General features: G+C 44.3%; 1 protein-coding gene across 3 annotated transcripts in view; it reads right to left on the bottom strand.

Annotated features, from left to right (window-relative positions):
* COL4A6 (collagen type IV alpha 6 chain) overlaps positions 1–18,617 on the bottom strand; it is a 289,921-nt gene that overhangs the window by 71,462 nt on the left and 199,842 nt on the right. The gene's annotated exons all lie outside the window — the stretch shown is intronic.

Below are 18,617 nucleotides of genomic sequence, written 5' to 3' on the forward strand. Positions count from 1 at the left end.
TCACTTCACTAAATAATTTTGGCTTAGAGACCTCTGAAGCATGCCAAAGTTCCAGACACGGATCAGAACAGGCTATTTTAGGGGCTGCTAAGCTTATTTGGATAGAACATATTTTATAAGAACATTTAATAAGATTCATGTGCACCAAGATCCTTCAACTTTGTACTTCTTAGGAGATTAGTTATTCAGGCTGGATAATATTGTCCTCTTCCTAGTTAATGCTAGGCCATCCGTCAGGTTGTCCAAAGAGTGAAAGAGCAGAACTCTGGAGAGCATCAGGACGTTTTCGAACCCATGTCCAAATGGCCAACCGCATGCTTGCAGTGAAGTCCGGAAATGGCTGTGCCTGGAGAACACTGCCTCAGTGGGCCAGAGGGAGGAGAACCCAGAAACCCACGGTTGACCAACCAACCTGTCAGCTTATCTTTGACGGCAGTTCCCAGAACCCCAGCACTACAGCTAGAAACAGACACTCACAGCGAACACACACGCATTATTTATTTGCTCCCTCTCTATGTCTCTCTTCTTCCCTTTACTCCTCCCCGCCCCCGCGCTCCCGGCCATCTGTACAGTGTTGAATGTGTAAAATCCAAGAAGCCTGAGAATATCCATTAAGTATCAATTATGATAGCAAGAGGGAGCAGCCTGAGGATTTTGAATGCCCTGGTGATAAAGTGTCTGTAACAATTAAGTCTGAGAGTTCAGGCTGACATTTTCAAGCTGACCGAGATAGAGAATTAACCCCAGTGGGTGCAACAGAGGCCGGCTAGTCTGTTTAGAACAAATCCCAGTAGGGACTGAATTTTCTTGGCAGAAAAATGAAAACCATTAGTAATGTGCATTAACTCTCAGAGAACACAACACCGTATCAGGTAGAAAGCCTATTTTCATAAACACTTCCATCTCTGCCCCTTAGCCCCTTTTACCGACTGTCCGCAATTTCCTACAAACCTGTGCAAAACTCTGAGAAAAGTCCATTAAACATGCCCTTTAATATTCACCTTCAAGATTTACTTTTGAAAGGGCTGAGAAGAGGACAGATGCTTTATGCAGTGGTTAGAGTCACGTACTAGAGACGCAAGTGGCTGCCAGTTATGCGGGGCCTTTGGACTAAAATTTCCACTGTCAATCAGGCCCACGAAGACCTGGGACTCTTGCAAAGAAGTAAAAGATGCTCTTCCCAAGGAGATGCAATTCTCTGCGGGTGCCACCCACCAATCAAACTTTCTGGACCCCTAACACGCAACCTACAGAGGGTGCTAGGCTGCAGAATGCTTAACAGGCTTATTTCTGGGAATGATGGGGTGGGAGGTTAACTTTTACTTTTTATGCTCTTACCTCCTGTTGGTTAGACTTCTGTTTACAATGATTCTCTTATTTATTACTCTTCTAAATGTTCGCTGTGGGGCTTCCCTGGTGGCGCAGTGGTTGAGAATCTCCCTGCCAATGCAGGGGACACGGGTTCGAGCCCTGGTCTGGGAAGATCCCACAGGCCGTGGAGCAACTAGGCCCGTGAGCCACAACTACTGAGCCTGCGCGTCTGGAGCTTCTGCTCCGCAACAAGAGAGGCCACGATAGTGAGAGGCCCGCGCACCACGATGAAGAGTGGCCCCCGCTTGCCGCAACTAGAGAAAGCCCTCGCACAGAAACGAAGACCCAACACAGCCAAAAATAAATAAATAAAAATAAATGTTCACTGTATATACACACACACACACAACTAAAAAGTAAAAGAACAACACTTAAAAAAATAGTGCTGGGTTGTGGTTGAGGATTAACAAAGAAATCTAAAATGTGGGCCTAGCTTTCAAGACTAATGTACACAAAACCATTGCAAACAGTTCAAGTCCGGAATGGAGCAGAAGTGCTGCGGGAACACAAAGGCAGGGTTGGCCGTGGAGGGTTTGCGGAATGCTTATATTCTGTCCACAGCTCAGGGGAGTCACGGGCCACACTGGAAAGGCTGAGTGGGCCCCAGCTGAAGTAGGCCTGGAAAGCAAGGCAGGGAAGTTGAAGACTTGATGTGGCAGGAAATAGGGAACCCTTAGAGGTTTAGGGACACAGGAGGGATGGGAGGAAGGCAGTGTTTCAGGGCTGAAACTCATCAACAAGTGTTCGGGAGAACCCGCGCATGCGCGTGCGCGTGCGCGCGCGCGTGTGTGTGTGTGTGTGTGTGTGTGTGTGAGCATGAGGCCAGGGCAGCCTGCCTGAGGCTGGAACAAGGGAGACAGAGAAGAACCAGCTGTTGGGGGAGGAAAGGACTGGTTGGTGGGAGGATGAGAGGCACGATAGGTTTGCCGAGACCATGTTATTACCAGCAAAGGAGATGCAGTCAGGGCACTGAATGCTTGACCGAAATCTGAGCCCTGCCCAAAGTTTTCACGCATCAAGGGAGGGGAGGTGAGAGCATGATAAACCATTGAACAGCTACTGAGAGGGCAGACTGTGGCGTGGCCCAGTTCCCATCTTGCTCACATCACTAGAGCCTGAGCAGCGCTTGGTGTGGGCATATGGGCTGGCACACTCCAGCCCTGGTCTCTTGCCTTTGTGAGTGCACACTCAGCAAGAATAAGCAAAGAGACATAGGAGTGAGGCAATTCTCGGGCTGGATTTAACAGGAAATCTGATTCCATCCAGAAAAGGCAGGCTTCCATGGCCCGCTCCCTTTCTCTTGGCTGGGAGGGCAGGCTGAATTTACCATAGGCACACACATGACTCCTCCATTCCAGTCAGAGAGCTTAAAGTGAGTCTCTGAAAGAGCTCATGGATTCTTTGAATTCGAATTCTTTTTCCAAAGGGGCATTTGAAATGGTACCCCTTGGAGGAAGGTGTACTTCTGGGCTGGTCCCGGCTAGAAACCTCTCAGACGGAAGCAGGGCCTGCGGGATGTCTTAAGGCCTCTGAGGTGCTGCTGGCCCAGAACTTCCTCTTTAGTGTGGTGCCAGGCCCTTCTGGAGCCTGCAGTCCTAGGATACGAGACAAGGAGGCTTCCTAGCCACTGAGGTCCTTTCTTTCATACAGTGGCACAGAGCACCATGAACAGACGAAGACGGCAAAGAAAAAATTTGAGAGAGACATTTCTTTCTTGGGCTGTTCTGTCAGCCATCTCTAGCTATGCTTACTCTGTGCGTATAGCTGTATGATCTTTTCCCTCGTCTCCAATGCATAGGCTTTCTGTCACCATGCCCAGTGTACTGCTGACGCTTAATACTAAATCAATGATGAAGTGCTTTTTTTGGTTTGTTCGCTTGTTTTCCTCCGAAGAAGCCATCGGTGGCACTTTTCACAATGGCCAGCAGAGGGCAGTGTGAGAACATAGCGGCTACAGATAAGCAGGTGGGTGAGTGGGCCTCTCCCTCTCTCCCACTACAGAGAAAAGGAAATCAAACCAGTGTCAGAGAAGTCACGGAATGTTGGAGCAAGAAGGGCCCTTAGGGACCGTTCCATCCAGGCTCTATTTTATACACAGGGGGAAAAAGGAGGCAGAGAGAATGGGAAGGACTTGTTTAGGTCATGTAGCTAGTGAGGAACAGCGTGGGACTCAAACTAGACCACCCGTTGCCAGTGTGTGGCTCTCTCCCTGTTTGCCAGTGGCAGATGTCCTGGGGGGTCCTTGAGGCTGCCCCCCCTCACCCCAGACCTGCCCCTGGGACGGTCCCCATCAGTAGGCTGCAGTAGCCAGATGCTCACACATCATTTCTCTCTTCCTAACTGATCATTTCACAGAGCCAATCTGAAACATCATCACTGTTTGGACCGCTAGCAGAATTTCAATGCGCTTGGACCAATGCCCTGCCCTGATACATGTCATTTATTTTGGCAAATAGACCCAGACAGGGCAGAAGGGACTCCTCCAAGTCTTTCCAACAAGCTCTCCTGCCTCCATCTGCTCGGTATTTTAAATATGCACATCAGGGTCTAATTCTCAAGAGAGTGAGCTGGGACTTGAGCCTAAGGCCCAGGCTGGCTGCCTCCTGCTGACCACAGTGGGTTGAGGTCAGCATGTAGTGGTTTTTTTTTAGATAATGCTTGGGACAACATTGGCTATATATATATATATATATATATATATATTTATTTATTTATTTATTTATTTATTTATTTATTTATTTATTTATTTAGGCTGTGTTGGGTCTTCATTGCTGCGCGCACGCTTTCTCTAGTTGCGGCAAGTGGGGGCTACTCTTCATTGCGATGCGTGGGCTTCTCACCGAGGTGGCTTCTCTTGTTGCGCAGCATGGGCTCTAGGTGCGCAGGCTTCAGTAGTTGCCGCACGCGGGCTCAGTGGTTGTGGCTCGCGGGGGCTCTAGAGCACAGGCTCAGTAGTTGTGGCGCACGGGCTTAGTTGCTCCGCGGCATGTGGGATCTTCCTGGACCAGGGCTCGAACCCGTGTCCCCTGCATTGGCAGGTGGATTCTTAACCACTGCGCCACCAGGGAAGTCCCCAGTGTGTAGTTTAATTTCACCTTCGATCAGACCACACCCGAGCCCCAGCCCCAGATAACTGGGGTAGCTGACCCAGAAATGGGCCGGCATATAAAGTAGTATACATATGCAGAAATAGCATCTAAGAACCTTAACAGCACATGCCTCCAACCAAGTAGAACTATGAAACTAAGGGGGGAATGACTTTTCATTACAAAGCCCATTTCTGCCTTTTTATCCCTCCCTAAAGGTTCCAGTGTCCTTCTCCCATAAAATTAAAATTTGTTCTTAAGGAAGAATCTGAAATTCATTCCCACTGAGGCATAAATGACTGACAACAACTTAGAGCTTTACTTCTCCCCAGGGGATCTGTATTTTAATGGAGAGCAAAGTGTTAAGCTAGGGGATGCAAATGATATTTATGAAGCACAGAAGGGAAAAGCGGTGTGCACAGGCTTTCTTAAGGATCTGGCTATACTGCAGGAGGTGGTGGAGTGCTGTTAGGTGGTATCATGGTGCAGGCTCTGGAGTAGGACAGACCTGGAGTCAGATCTTAGTGCCATTTAATAGCTATGTGACCTTGGGCAAGTGACTTAACCACTCTGAGATTCTAAGGGCTCCAAGAAATAATAGCTCTAGTGTAGGGTTATTGGGAGCATTTGAGTCAGTGAATGTAACACACCTGGTAGATAGCATGAACGTATCTGTTTCCTCTCTTCTTTAAGGCATGTTTATGGTAAAATGGAGAAGTTATAATTGGGTACTTAATGCTCCTTCTCTTAAGTATAAGTGGGCAATGCACAGACAACATTGTGAAACTCTCTTTGGGGCAGAGATGTGTGCCCAGGAATGAATGGGCACTCCACACCTGGGAGAGTATTTCCCCTCTTAGCACTGATGTCCTGGATCTCTTGGGCACTCAGCTCTTCAGGGTGTGCTCATTCTCCTCAAAGGGACCTCATTTACAAGCTAATGACTCCCCAGTCTGAACCTCCAGACCAGATTGCTCTTCTCAGTGTGCCAGATCCTTATAGCCAATGGCTTACCAGACCTCTCCACCTGGATATTCCAACTCAAACTCAACAAGACTAAAGCCGAACCCATCATCTCTTCCCCAGCCTCATTCCCCAAACCAGATCCTTCCTCCTGAGTTAATGGAACTAACTCTGTAAATAGCAGTCCATCTACAAAGCTGATAAAGCCAGAAACCCAAGGGTCCTCCATGACCTCTCTCTTTCCCTCATCTTCTACATCCAATTCACCAGCAAGGACTGTCAATTCCACCTTGAAAATATAACTGAAACCTGTCCATTTTTCTCTGCCTCCATGGCCTTAGTTTAGGACTTCCTCGTCTCTCCCCTAGAGTGTTGCCACAGCCTCCCAATTGGTCTGCCATTCTCCAGTCTAGCTTTAGTCTCTCCCAGCATCCTGCCTCAGGGCCTTTGTACATGCCTTTGTTCTCCTGGCTAGCTCCTATTTATCATTCAGGCTCCAACCAAGATATCAGCTCTTCCAGGGAAACTTTCATGATTACCCCCCTCCACAGAATGGGCTTGATTGCCTATTTGTGTTCATACCCCCCCCACCAAGAGATTGAACTCCTTGAAGACAGGACCTGTGTCTTACTTCCCACTGAATCACTTGTGCTAACTACAGTGCCTCATACACAGTGGGTGCTCAGTAAATGTTTGCTGAATGGAGAAATGAATGAATGAATACACACACCAAGAAGCCAGAGGGCCAGGTGTATCAATATCTTCTTTGGAAGTCTGGATGGCTGCACTAGAGTACGAGCAAGAAACATCTGATCACGGAACAACAGAAAAGAGAGCTGCACCAGACTTAGGCAATCATCCAGTTCAGGGTGGAGAAGCTGAAGCCCAGAAAGGGAAGGGGACTAACTCAAGTTCATACAGTATCACCTCTGGACACATCACAAGTGGAAGGGGGTGGATGGGGCAGCAAGACCAGAGACGGGGAACCCAGTGAGGAGGTTGTGATCTCTGGGAGAGAAATAATGGTGACCTGAACTAGGTTCATGGCAGTGAAGACAGGGACAAGATGGATTTAAGAGATATTTCAGAGGCTAAAAATGATAGAACTTGATGCTAGATTGGAATTGGTGGGTAAGACAGGGAGGTGTGAAGGAGGACTCCCAAGTCTCTTGATTGGGCGACCGAGTGGATCTCTTCACTGACATGAGGAAGCTTAGGGGAGGAAGATGAGGAGTTCACCTCTGGAGAGGTGGGGATTAAGATACCTTCGGACCATCTTGGGAGATGTTCAGCACCTGTTTCTGTCACTAGACTGGAAAGTCTGAGAGGGCAGGGAGCTCAATTGACTTCGTTTGCCCTGGTATCTCTGAGGGATGCAGTGTCTGGTGTGCAGTAGACCCTCAAAACATAATTGTGTGGAAAAAGCACAATTGTGGAATGAATGAAAATATAGAATTAGATATGCATGTGGGAATCCTTGAGAAGGCCACTTCCAAGTCTCATTAGGGGCAAAATGAGATTAAAAGACTTTGCTGCCATCCCGAAAAACCCCTTGTGGCCTTTGGGAAAAGGGGAGCAGAAATCCCTGACCTCCAGCCTAGGGACCAGGTGGCTTGAATTCTACAATTTGTCCCTACTTTTCAGCTGGAGTTCCCATCTCAGCTATGAGGCCAGGGCGGAGGGGGTGTAAGAACTTAACAGATTCTGGCCTAAGTAGCTGGGATCTCTCCCTAGCCATGAAATATGTGGTAAGAAGGAAACTAACGATGATACCCCCCAAGGGCAGATTACTTAAGAAACTTCAGAACACTATTTCTTTCACCATTCTTTTGGAGCATCACAATACACCTGTGAAGTAGGTGGAGGGCACCAAGCTACAAAGTGGTTAGCCAATGAGGCTTGCTAATTCCACACAGCTGGTCAGTGGCAGAGTGAGTATCAGGGCCTCCCCATCAACTCTGGGCTCCTTCTACTGCGACAAGTGGAAACAGCCGTCCGTACAGCCCTACAATCCACTCTCCTAGTAACAGCACTAATGGGCTAGCGCTGTCTGCAGAAGTAAATAAGGGAGAAAGAACACCGGCAGGTGAAGAATAGGTCTAAAGTCGGCAGATAAAGACTCATATTATACAGATATACAGATCCATTTGGTGGCCCAGGAAGCCCTGGTTCAGCTTGATAATGTTAGCATAATCTACAATTTGCCAGCACAGCCGGTGACCCTTCCCATCTTCCAAAAAGAAAAAAAAAATAGGTGATTGGTGTCTACCAAAGAATGAACCCCCGAAATTCTCAGTGTCTGCCATAGCTGAGAAGCAGTATCAGAGTCTCGCCCTCAACACCCAAATGAAAACACATTTATTTTCTAGTTCTTAGCCTATAATCAGTGTTTGAAGCAGCCAGCCCAGGCATGAAGACATGCATCTACATGTTTTGTTTGCAAAGACACACACACCCATCCCATTGGCTGTTGTCAGCATGTTGAAATTTTTGGAAAGACACCTCCCAGAGTGCTAACGTTTAACTCTTGCTAGCCAAGGCTTTGCAGCCCTCCCTTCTACCTGTTTATTCACATTTCTCTTCTAAAACATAATAATAACCTTCTTTTCACCAAACACATACTAAGTGCCGTCTCATTTAACCTGTCTCCTTTAATCCTCTAAACAGTCCTAACAGGTGGGTATTAGCTGCATCTTGCAGATGAGGAAACTGAAATATAGACAGGGTAAGGAATTTGCTTGAATTCACACAGTAAGCAACTGGTGAAGCCAATTTTGGTGATACCAAATCCTCGGCTTCTTCTACCAAGCTTATATTGCCTCTCTGCAATGAATAATGCTCTGAAAGTATCAATAGAAACACAAACCCACTTGAAGAGGGGCAGTGAGAGCTACTCTGGGCAGAAAATATTTTCATTTTCATTGATACTGGAACAATTTATCTCAATTTTCCCAATCTTTTCACTGGAACAGGTACTATTTAATAGAAACTCGCTTAAACAGAATTAATCAATTAAGTCATAAAAGGCACTTCAAGGGATAGCATGTCCTAGACCTTAAAAAGATGGAATATTCCTTCTTGTTCCACAATTAAAGTGGCCTTATTGATTGGTCTGTGGGCAATGGACAGTTTACTAGGTTCTCGTAGACAAATTCTGATGTGCTACGAGCCCCTAATGCTAGCATATTCAATTAGGGGTGGAAGGGGGAATACAGGCACAGTGTACTAATTTGAAGATCATCGTGGTGAGCAGAAATTGGTAATTTTGTCTTTAAACATGTCGTATTTTCCCTTGCCCTTGGGGAATGCTAATAATTGTTAAAATAGGATGAAGCAGAGATGTCTGCTAGATAGAGGCAAATAAGTTGATGAAGAATTTTCAGGTCTCCCTTTTCTCTATAACATGTTCCTAAAACTACATCAGAAGCCAGAAAAATCTTTTCTTTTGTGATAATAGTATAATTGGGATGGTCAAGAACCCCAAATCAAATGAAACTGGAAATATGACCAATAGTTGGCCACAAAAATAAAAACAGAACAACCAAACGCCTCTGTAACCATTACAAATGGTTGAATGAGTCCCCATAGCCCTTCAAATATACATGCAGACTATACAAAGAGCCCCACTGTACTATAAAGTTTGTGCTGAGTTTCCAGACTGCATGAGAAAATAAATACAGCTCTATCTACTTAGGATGAATTTAACCTAAAACTAATACACATGTTGGAAAAATTTGAAATACTTAACTTACCATAATTTTGTTTTCCTTCTTAGAATTTGAAGGGCAACTTGTGTATGATTTGATGGCACAAGTCTCTTAAGAAAGACTTCTAGTAAACAGAAAATTCACCTATTTAAAGCAGAATCATAGGATTAAGTTTCTATTTCCTGCCCTCACTTTCTAACTCTGTGATCTTGAGAAAGCCAGTTCATCTCTTGGCCTTAGTTTTCTCATCAGCAAAATGGGGATATTACTTGCCCTACCTATTTCCTGAAATGCTTTGAGCATCAGTTGAGACAATGTATGTGAAAAGGGGCTGAGGGTTCACTCCATGGACTAAGCTTCGCTTTGGGGGAAATAAAACCCTAGTTAACCAAACTCCCAGTTTTCAAAAACCCCTGTTTGCTGGGCTCATAGGGCAGTAAGCTCTTAAATAAATACAGGCTCATGAGGAGGAGATTTCAGTAGACAAAAAATTGAATGAAACAAGGAGCAGAATGTAAAGCTGTGAAAGGTAGGAGCAAATTGACGGTCCAGCACAGGGTTGTCATTATAGTTTAGAAAGGATGTGGACCTACCCTTTATCCTATTATTGTAGTTTAAAAATATGTGGTTTACAATGTTCATTGCAGTTCTATTTACAATAGCCAGGACATGGAAGCAACCTAAGTGTCCATCGACAGATGAATGGATAAAGAAGATGTGGCACATATATACAATGGAATATTACTCAGCCATAAAAAGAAATGAAATTGAGTTATTTGTAGTGAGGTGGATGGACCAAGAGTCTGTCATACAGAGTGAAGTAAGTTAGAAAGAGAAAAACAAATACCGTATGCTAACAAGTATATGTGGAATCTAAAAAAAAAAAAATGGTCATGAAGAACCTAGGGGCAGGACGGGAATAAAGACTCAGACCTACTAGAGAATGGACTTGAGGACATGGGGAGGGAGAAGGATAAGCTTGGACAAACTGAGCGAGTGGCATGGACATATACACACTCCCAAATGTAAAACTGATAGCTAGTGGGAAGCAGCCGCATAGCACAGGGAGATCAGCTCGGTGCTTTGTGACCACCTGAATAGAGGGGTGGGATAGGGAGGGTGGGAGGGAGGGAGACGCAAGAGGGAAGAGAAATGGGTACATATGTATATGTATAGCTGATTCACTTTGTTATAAAGCAGAAACTAACACACCATTGTAAAGCAATTATACTCCAATAAAAATAAATAAATAAATAAAAATAAAAATACGTGGTTTATTTTAAAACACATGATTTAATTACAACCTGGAGCCAATCTTTTTTTCTTTTCTTTTTTCTAGCAAAACATAGCCATGGTTTTATAATTAAAAAATCAAAGTGAAACAGGTGTTGCCAGAAATTCACTTTACAGCAATTTTTGCTGTAGTGTACCTACTCCATTAGAAAAGGGACACTTGTCGCATTTTTCTCTGACATAATAAATTACCCATCATTGATATACCGCACAACCTTTGGTCCAATACTGAGCTGGTGTGAGCTGATTGCTTCTGGGTCAGTGTTGGCTTCCCCAAGTCTCTGGTGAGAAGCCCTCAAGTTTTGGGAGTGGAAGGTAACAGGGAGTGACCAATTACTGCTCCTTAAACAGAAGGAGAAAAAGGAGGATAGGATCAAAGAAATCTGCTAGGACCCCATTGCCAAAGAACTCAGGGAGCTCTGAAAGGGGAGGGGAGGGCAGGGGAGGGAGAGGAACAACTTACTCGTATAGTCTCCCTGCTGTTCTCCTACAGGCCCACACCCCTGCATTCATTTAGAACCAGAGGAGCATTCATTTCCACACCCATGCACATAAAGAGATAGGCATTCCAACCCCAATACACATGCCCGCAGGCACAGGAGTCTGCTAAAATGGTAGGGCTTGCTGGTACTCTGGCTTAGCCTACCCTACACCTCCCAGCCAGCCATGGATTTGAATTCAAGAAGATGGGATGACTTACAGCTCCCCCTGCCGGCTGTATGCAGTAGTCACTATGGACAAGTCCGGTCATCCGCACAGCCGTGCACAGGCCAAAAAGGAGAGGGGAAGGGGGTCTAGAGGGCGAGAAGCGCCACAGTTCTGAAATCTTTTCCTTTTACGTGGTGGACAATGGGAAGCTGAGATGAAATCAAGCTCTGTGTGCAAACAGGAAAGACGGGCTGTGCTGGCGGAGGCTGCTGCGGTATAGGTGACGAGTAGAAGCTCCAGAGCTATTAGTGGCATCAGAAACAAGCTGCAAGCTTGCTTTGGAGAGGCGCTTCAGATTTCAATTGTGTTTGCACATCCACGACTCCACTGAATGTTCAGAATAACCCCATCCTCAAAGTACTAGAGAAGTAATTGAGCCCAGAAGTGAATTAACTTGTCCGTGGCCACACAGCTTCTGAGCAGCAGAGCCAGACCTTCTTAGTCCCAGTCTGGTGCTCTTTCTGCTACTCCCTTTATAAAGAGACAGGTCAATTCTGGCTCCAAAATTCCCACAACAATGTCACGTAACTCCACCCAAAGCCCTGGATCTGGAGCTTATTGAATCCTTTTGACTCTTCCCTTCATCCGTCTTGCTGCCCAGTGGCACGCTTATTAACCAATTAAGTAGATGCACAAAGGACAGAGAACTCAAGTCAATCTACATCGTCCCTTCATAACTCATCAATTGAGAAAACAGTTGTGGAGCGCCTACTGTGCGCCAGCCATGGTGCCACATGTTGGGAGCACATAGATGAAAGTAATACAGTCCCTGCCCTTGAGGCGCTCTCAGTCCAGGTCAGAGAGACTAGTTATGTACACACATGAATATACCATAAGGCAGAGGAAGGCAGAAGGGATAGGATTCTGGACCCAAGGGCCATCGATAGGTCTGTCTTGAAGATAGAGGAGCACATTTTATCCCTCCAAACTAGAGAGTGGAGAAGGATGCATAAAGAAAAGGAGCCAGGATGAGTTTTGGTAAGTAAGAGGGAAGTGGACAAAGTCCATTTCAACTTGACCTCAGTTTTCTCAATAAATGTAGGAAGTGAGGTTGCAGGTAGAGAGTGAGGGTGTTTGAGGTTGAGGACGACTGGCAAAGGGTGGGGAGGAAATGCTGTGGAGGCCATGGCAGGAAGTCAATTGTTAGAAAAGTGTGAAGGGCTGCCAAGCAGCTCGGAGGGCTCTGCCGACACTAGAGAACGTACTTTTGTTGGGGAAGCTTCCTCAAACAGTACTTGGCAGCCCAGGAGCTGGAGCAGGCAAAGCAGGTAGTGGGGTTTTCCAGGGTTGGATGCTGGCACATACATCAGAAGTACTGGGGGTGAGGGAGAAGGGTGGGTCCAACAGGAGGATGTGAAAGCACTGTTGACATAGCTGATCTTGGGGGCCAGGCTGGAGAGTGAGCCGGAGGGGAGCTAGCCATTCCTGATAAACAGATGACTTCCTAGACCATTTGGGCCTGGCTCAAAGGGAGAAGGCTGGACTAGCTATAGCTAGGAACTATGCACAGCATTTAGTACTTGAGTCAAGGCTGTCAAGACAAATCTGGAGCCAGAGAGAGCAACCTGGTGATCCAAATGTGGAGAAATCCACCAGACCATCAGCGATGTCACGCCACATCTACACGACCTTGGTGTAGTATCCAATTCAAAGGGAGATGGTTTGGGCTGATGCAAAGATAATGGTGCCAACGCCCAGGGCAGAGTCAATGGCACGTGTGGGTAGGGAAGCAGGTGGCTCCCATGTTCACAGTTCACTGAAGACATGTTTTGTCCGAGTTCTTGGTCCTCTGTACCTTCCCCACTGCCACAGTGTCATTTACATTTTTGTTATATTTCACTCTGCCCAACTATTCCCTTAGAGATAGGAGAAATGAAAGCACTTTAAACAGCTTAAAACAATAATCTGGTTCCCAGAGAAAGCAGAGTTAGGGATCAATCAGGAGAGCATTCTGAGAGGAACCCAGGTGGAAAATTGGGGAGGGAGGAAGCAGCAGCTGGAAAAGAAAGCAAAAGGAGCCAAACCCTAGGACCTGGGGGACAAAAGATATGAAAATGGAGCTGGCCTGTCCAGGGGCCTGGCCTGGGGAGGTTATCTGGGCAAGAGGCCCCATGGCCCCCCCTTCCCTCTCCATCCATCACCACTTTTTTCATTCTCTGGTTTTATGAGGATCTTAAAAGCTTTTAGATCTGGTGCTGGCAATCTTTCAGAAAAAGTTAACAGAGAATTCTGCAGAGATAAAGTCCCCAGTGAAGCCTGTAGCCAAGAGTAGCAACAATTGTCCCCTAAAGCTGAGTGGTAAACAGACCTTCAAGTGCTTTCCCCTTCAAGGCTTTGAGTGCTGCAGGTCCTTTGGCCTAAGAACCTAGCAGCTAATCACTTCTCTCAACTTGCTGACTGACAAAGAGAGGTTTCTTTGTTAGGCTAGTTTCAACCAGTCTCTGGAACCCAGGAGAAGGAAAAAAAAAGTGAAGAGGTGTAAAAGGGGGGCAGGGGAAGGCTCTAGTAAGTCATCTGGGAGAGGGGCGCTCTCCCAAAGGCAAAACAAAGGAGCATGATTAGGGGAAAGGTGGAAATCAAGGTACAGCAAGGCTAGCTTTCAATGAGCATGGCCAGGTAAGCTGCTCCAGGGCTCAGAGGAACCCTCCTATCCCTTGAGACCCTACTCCTGTAACCACCCTCTCTTCCCCTTCTATCTTCTGGACTGGTTGCTTTCTGTTGGTCTTCAAGATGTGCTCTCATCTGCTTGATGCTAAAAAAATTAAGAAAAATCTTTCCTCTGCTGCTCTGACCACTCCATCTCTCCATCACCCTTCCAGAACAAACCTCTTGAGAGACATCACTCATTGCCGCCACTCTTCCTCTCCTACCACTCTCCCCACCCCCAGGCCATCTGGGCCGGCCAACTCTTCTGTCTCGAAAGTCCTCTCTGGAAAGTAACCAGTGATCCCTGCTAAATTCGAATCCCATAGGCCTTCTCTGCAGCTTTTGTCATTGCTAAACACTCGTTTCCCTTCCGAAACCCTCTCCTTGGCTTTCATTGCTCTATACTCTGGACTCTCTAGTCTTTTATCATGTCACCATCTTCTTTACTGGTCCCTTCCATTCTGCCCAGAGGCTCTTGCCTGTCTCTTGGTGATTTCATCCACCACCTACAGCTTCTACCACCTCCTCTATAAAGATGAGGCATCGCTCTAATTTATTTCTCAGGTCCTGTCAATTTCCCAAGTCCATGTCCACAGCACTATTATTGGTCCCCTTAGGGACCAATACCAAAGCTTATCTCAGTCCCTCATTAGCTCTCCCCTGGATAATGACAACAGCCTCTGGAGTTCTCTCTGTGTCCAGTCAAACATTGCCACAATCTAACACTCTGGACAGTAATCTTCCTAAGTCTGATCCTATTGCTTCTCCGCTCAAAACTGTAAATCACTCCCCATTACTTTCGCAACTAAACCCGTACTCCTTAACTGGGCACTGATGGCCCTTCATTCAGTTCCCACGTGTTTTTGCAGGCTTATTTTTCCCCTAAACACCCTTACCTGCCCTAGACTCCAAGTATAACAGTCTCCTTGCTGATTCTTAAATCCACCCTGTACTCTCTCACCACTGGGCTTCCAACCAAGTGGTGTCCTTGCCAAAAATACCCTTCTCTTCCAGAACTCTCTACCAAAGTTCTAGCCATCCTTCAAAGCTCAACTCAAATCTGACCTCTTCCAAAAAGACTTCTCGTATTTCCCTGCTTGGAGTTAACGTCTCCTTTTTCGTAACACTTGAAACAACTGTTTTTGGTTTGGAATTCAGCTATTGAGAGCTGGATTAGTCACACCCCTCAGTTCATGGCAAAACAGAATCATTAGCCCATATAAGGCACCTCCTTTTATTTTTAAATTTTCCTTCATCCAAATCTTCACTCTCATTCTTGTCCCCTCACAGGAAATTTCTCGAATGTATTTGATGTCAGTCCAAGATATCCATCTATATCTAGATCTACACCTACACCTACGTGTACATCACCTACATCCACATCTATATCTGTCTCCTACTGTTGGTGTGTATGTGTGTATTTAAATTCAAGCAAATGTCACTGGGCTATATAGAGATCATTCTATTTCTCCTTTCATGAGAATGTTTTTAAGATCTATGTTGGTATTTGCACAACTACTTTACTTCTCCTAATCCTTGTTAGTACGCAGAGTATGCATTCAGCTTGCTTTCTATGTATATTCCCCCACTGATGGACAACCTAGTTTGCTGCCAATCCCTTAACACAAATGATTCTGTGATAAACAAATGATTCTATGATAAATATCTTCATAAGGGTTCCATTTTAGAACTATGGAGAAGTTGGCCAGGATATATACTCAGGAGTGAGGTTGCTGGGTTGTAGGAATATATACATAGTTACCATCAAAAAGTGCCATCATATTGCTCTTCAAAAAGCTATTCCAGTTTACACTCCCACCAGTAATACACGAGAATTCCTTTTCCCCCCCACATGCTCACAAACACTTGGTGTTATCTGACTTTTTAATTTTTGTCAATTGGATGAGTACAACTTGTTCTCTGTTATTTTAATTTGCATTTCTCTGAATACTAGAGAGATCGATCATCTCTTCATATGCCTGTTAGCCAATACAGTTTTCCCTTCTATGAGCTGTCCGTACTGTAAATATGCTTTGCCCATTTGTCTGTTGTGTTTTCTGCCTTTCTCTTGATAAGTTACCAGAGTCTCCCAGACATTCTAGATATCAATGCCTTGTCAGTTTTAGACATTGCAAATATCTTCAAGTCTATCATCTGTCTGTTAACTTTGTCTATGATGTCCTTTCATTGAATTGAAAGTCTTAGGTTTGTTGTAGTATAATTCATGACTTTTTTGACCTTATGTTTTGGACTTTGGGGTCTTACTTATGAAGTCCTACACCATTTCAAACTATAAAGAAATCGTACATTTATAGTTTTACCTTTCACATTTAGGCTTCTAATCCACCTGGAAGTCACCTTGGTAGGTGATGTGAAGTAGTGATGCAACTTCATTTTTCTCCATATAGCACTGCTTCTCAATCTTTTCGATGTCATGGCATAGAGAGTATATGGTAGTATGTGCCAAGCATAATGTGGTAAACGGATGGGGCTGCTCATAGCCAGAGGTGGAGGCCACCGGAGCTCTGGCCACTTTAGGTCCTGCCTGGCCATTCTAAGGGTCAAGGGTATCAATAGCTCTACACCCCTATAATCCATTTGTGGCTTTCAGTATGACACACTGATTGGGAAGTTTTGCCACATGGTGACCCACTCCTTCCAATACCAAACAATCCATCCTTCCCTTGCTGTGATATTGCATTGAACTTATTATCACCTGTTTCTGTGCTCTATGTTCTATTCCTATGGTTTATTTGCCTTTTACTGTGACAGTCCTACAGTTTATGATGATAATGATGATGATGTCTCAAACTGTAGAAGAGCAAGTCTCTCATCTGTTCTTTTTCAAAATTGACTTAGATATTCATAGACATTTATTCTTCTATATACATTTTAGAATAAGTTTTTCAAGTTACTTAACATATCCTGCTGGTATTTTGATGGGAATGGCATTGAATTGATAGATTTGGGGAAAATTGACATCTTTACAATGATAAGTCATCCCATCTGCCAACATGGTATATCCCACCATTTATTCAGGCCATTTATGTTTCATTAATGGAATTCAAAAATTTTATCTGGAAAATGTCCGATATACTTTTTGTTAGGTGAACTACTAACAAAAAAAATGTTACAGGTTTTCCTTTTTGTTGTTATTGTGAATGGTAATTTTCCATACAGAACTTTGCACCTCTATTGTATATTCAGAGTGCGCATTGAACAACTAGAATTCTATGTCTAAGGGTCTGTTTCCCTAACCGGACTTGGAACATCTAAAGATGGGACTTTGCTTCACCTTTCTTTCCACTACTGTGCTTTGCCATAGTAGGTGCTCACTTAATATTGGTTGAACTGAATTGAGGGGTCTGTGAAGTACTCCAGAATGTTTTAGAAATTACCATCCATGTAATTTTCTGACAAAAATGCCATGTGATTCTCATTTACAAATTAGATATTGGAGGAAAGAGAGGGAAGGAGAAAAAGAGATTAATGTAGAGATTTTTTTAAATTAATTTTTGTTGGAGTATAGTTGCTTTACAATGTTGTGTTAGTTTCTACTGTACAGCAAAGTGAATCAACTATATGTATACCTATATCCCCTCTTTTTTGGTTTTCCTTCCCATTTAGGTCACCACAGAGCACTGAGTAGAGTTCCCTGAGCTATACAGTATGTTCTCATTAGTTATCTATTTTATACATAGTATCAATAGTATATATATATATGTCAATCCCAATCTCCCAATTCATCCCACCCCCACCCCATTTCCCCCCTTGGTGTCCATACATTTGTTCTCTACATCTGTTTATCTATTTCTGCTTTGCAAATAAGATCGTCTATACCATTTTTCTAGATTCCACACATATGCGTTAATATACGATATTTGTTTTTCTTAATGTGGAGTTTTGACTTTTGAACCATGTTAGTGTTTTGCCTATCCCTAAATTATATTAAATTATGAAAGATGGAGGGGGAAGGATCTCTGAACTTGAATAGAAACAAAAACAAATGAGTAATTGTGGTGGGTAATAAATGGCAGGGGACATATGGGGGACTTCTGGGGTGAGGATGATGTTTTATATTTTGATCTGATTGTTAACATGGCTCTGTTAACTTTGTAAAAATTCTTTGTGCTGTACACTTATGATTTGACTACACTGTATATTAAATGTAATTTAAAATTTGTTGTAGTATATATAATGCATAATTTAAAAGCTGTGAAAAATAAAAGTGAGATATGATAGGAGGTTCACATGTAATATAAATGCATATAAAACACAATATAGTATCTGCACATAAATAATAACACCCAGCATTCACTGTATGTCAGGCCCGTGCTAAGCACCTCATAAGGATGCTCTCATTTAATGCTCAGAAAGTCTTATGAAGGAGGTACCATTATCATCCACACTTTGTATATAAGGAAAATGAGACAAAGAGAGGTTAAATAACTAGCCACAGTCATACAGTTGGAAAGTGGGAGAAGCCCTATTCAAATTCAGGCTTCCACACTCTTAACTATTATGCTGAACTGACATTCTGCAAATAATACTATTAAGAGCCTCTGTGAGATAACATAGAAGTAATGAATTAACTTTTTGCAGCTTGGAGCCCTGAAGGAAAAGTGCCCTCTGACCAAGTTATTTGCAGAGGACCATATCATGGTGAGGGGTGCTTTGTTGATCCTTAGCTGCCATCATTTCTAAGGGGCTTGACCTGAAAGCTCTGGAGAAGAAAAGGATTCTAGCTCTTGTTGTCTTCTGTCAGATTGCTCTACTGGTCTTTCCTACATCCTTTCCAAAGTGATGCGTCAGACTAGAAACAATTTTTAATATTTTAGTAACC

Source organism: Balaenoptera physalus, assembly GCF_965194825.1.
Source record: "Balaenoptera physalus genome assembly, chromosome: X".
NCBI classification, from domain to species: domain Eukaryota; kingdom Metazoa; phylum Chordata; class Mammalia; order Artiodactyla; family Balaenopteridae; genus Balaenoptera; species Balaenoptera physalus.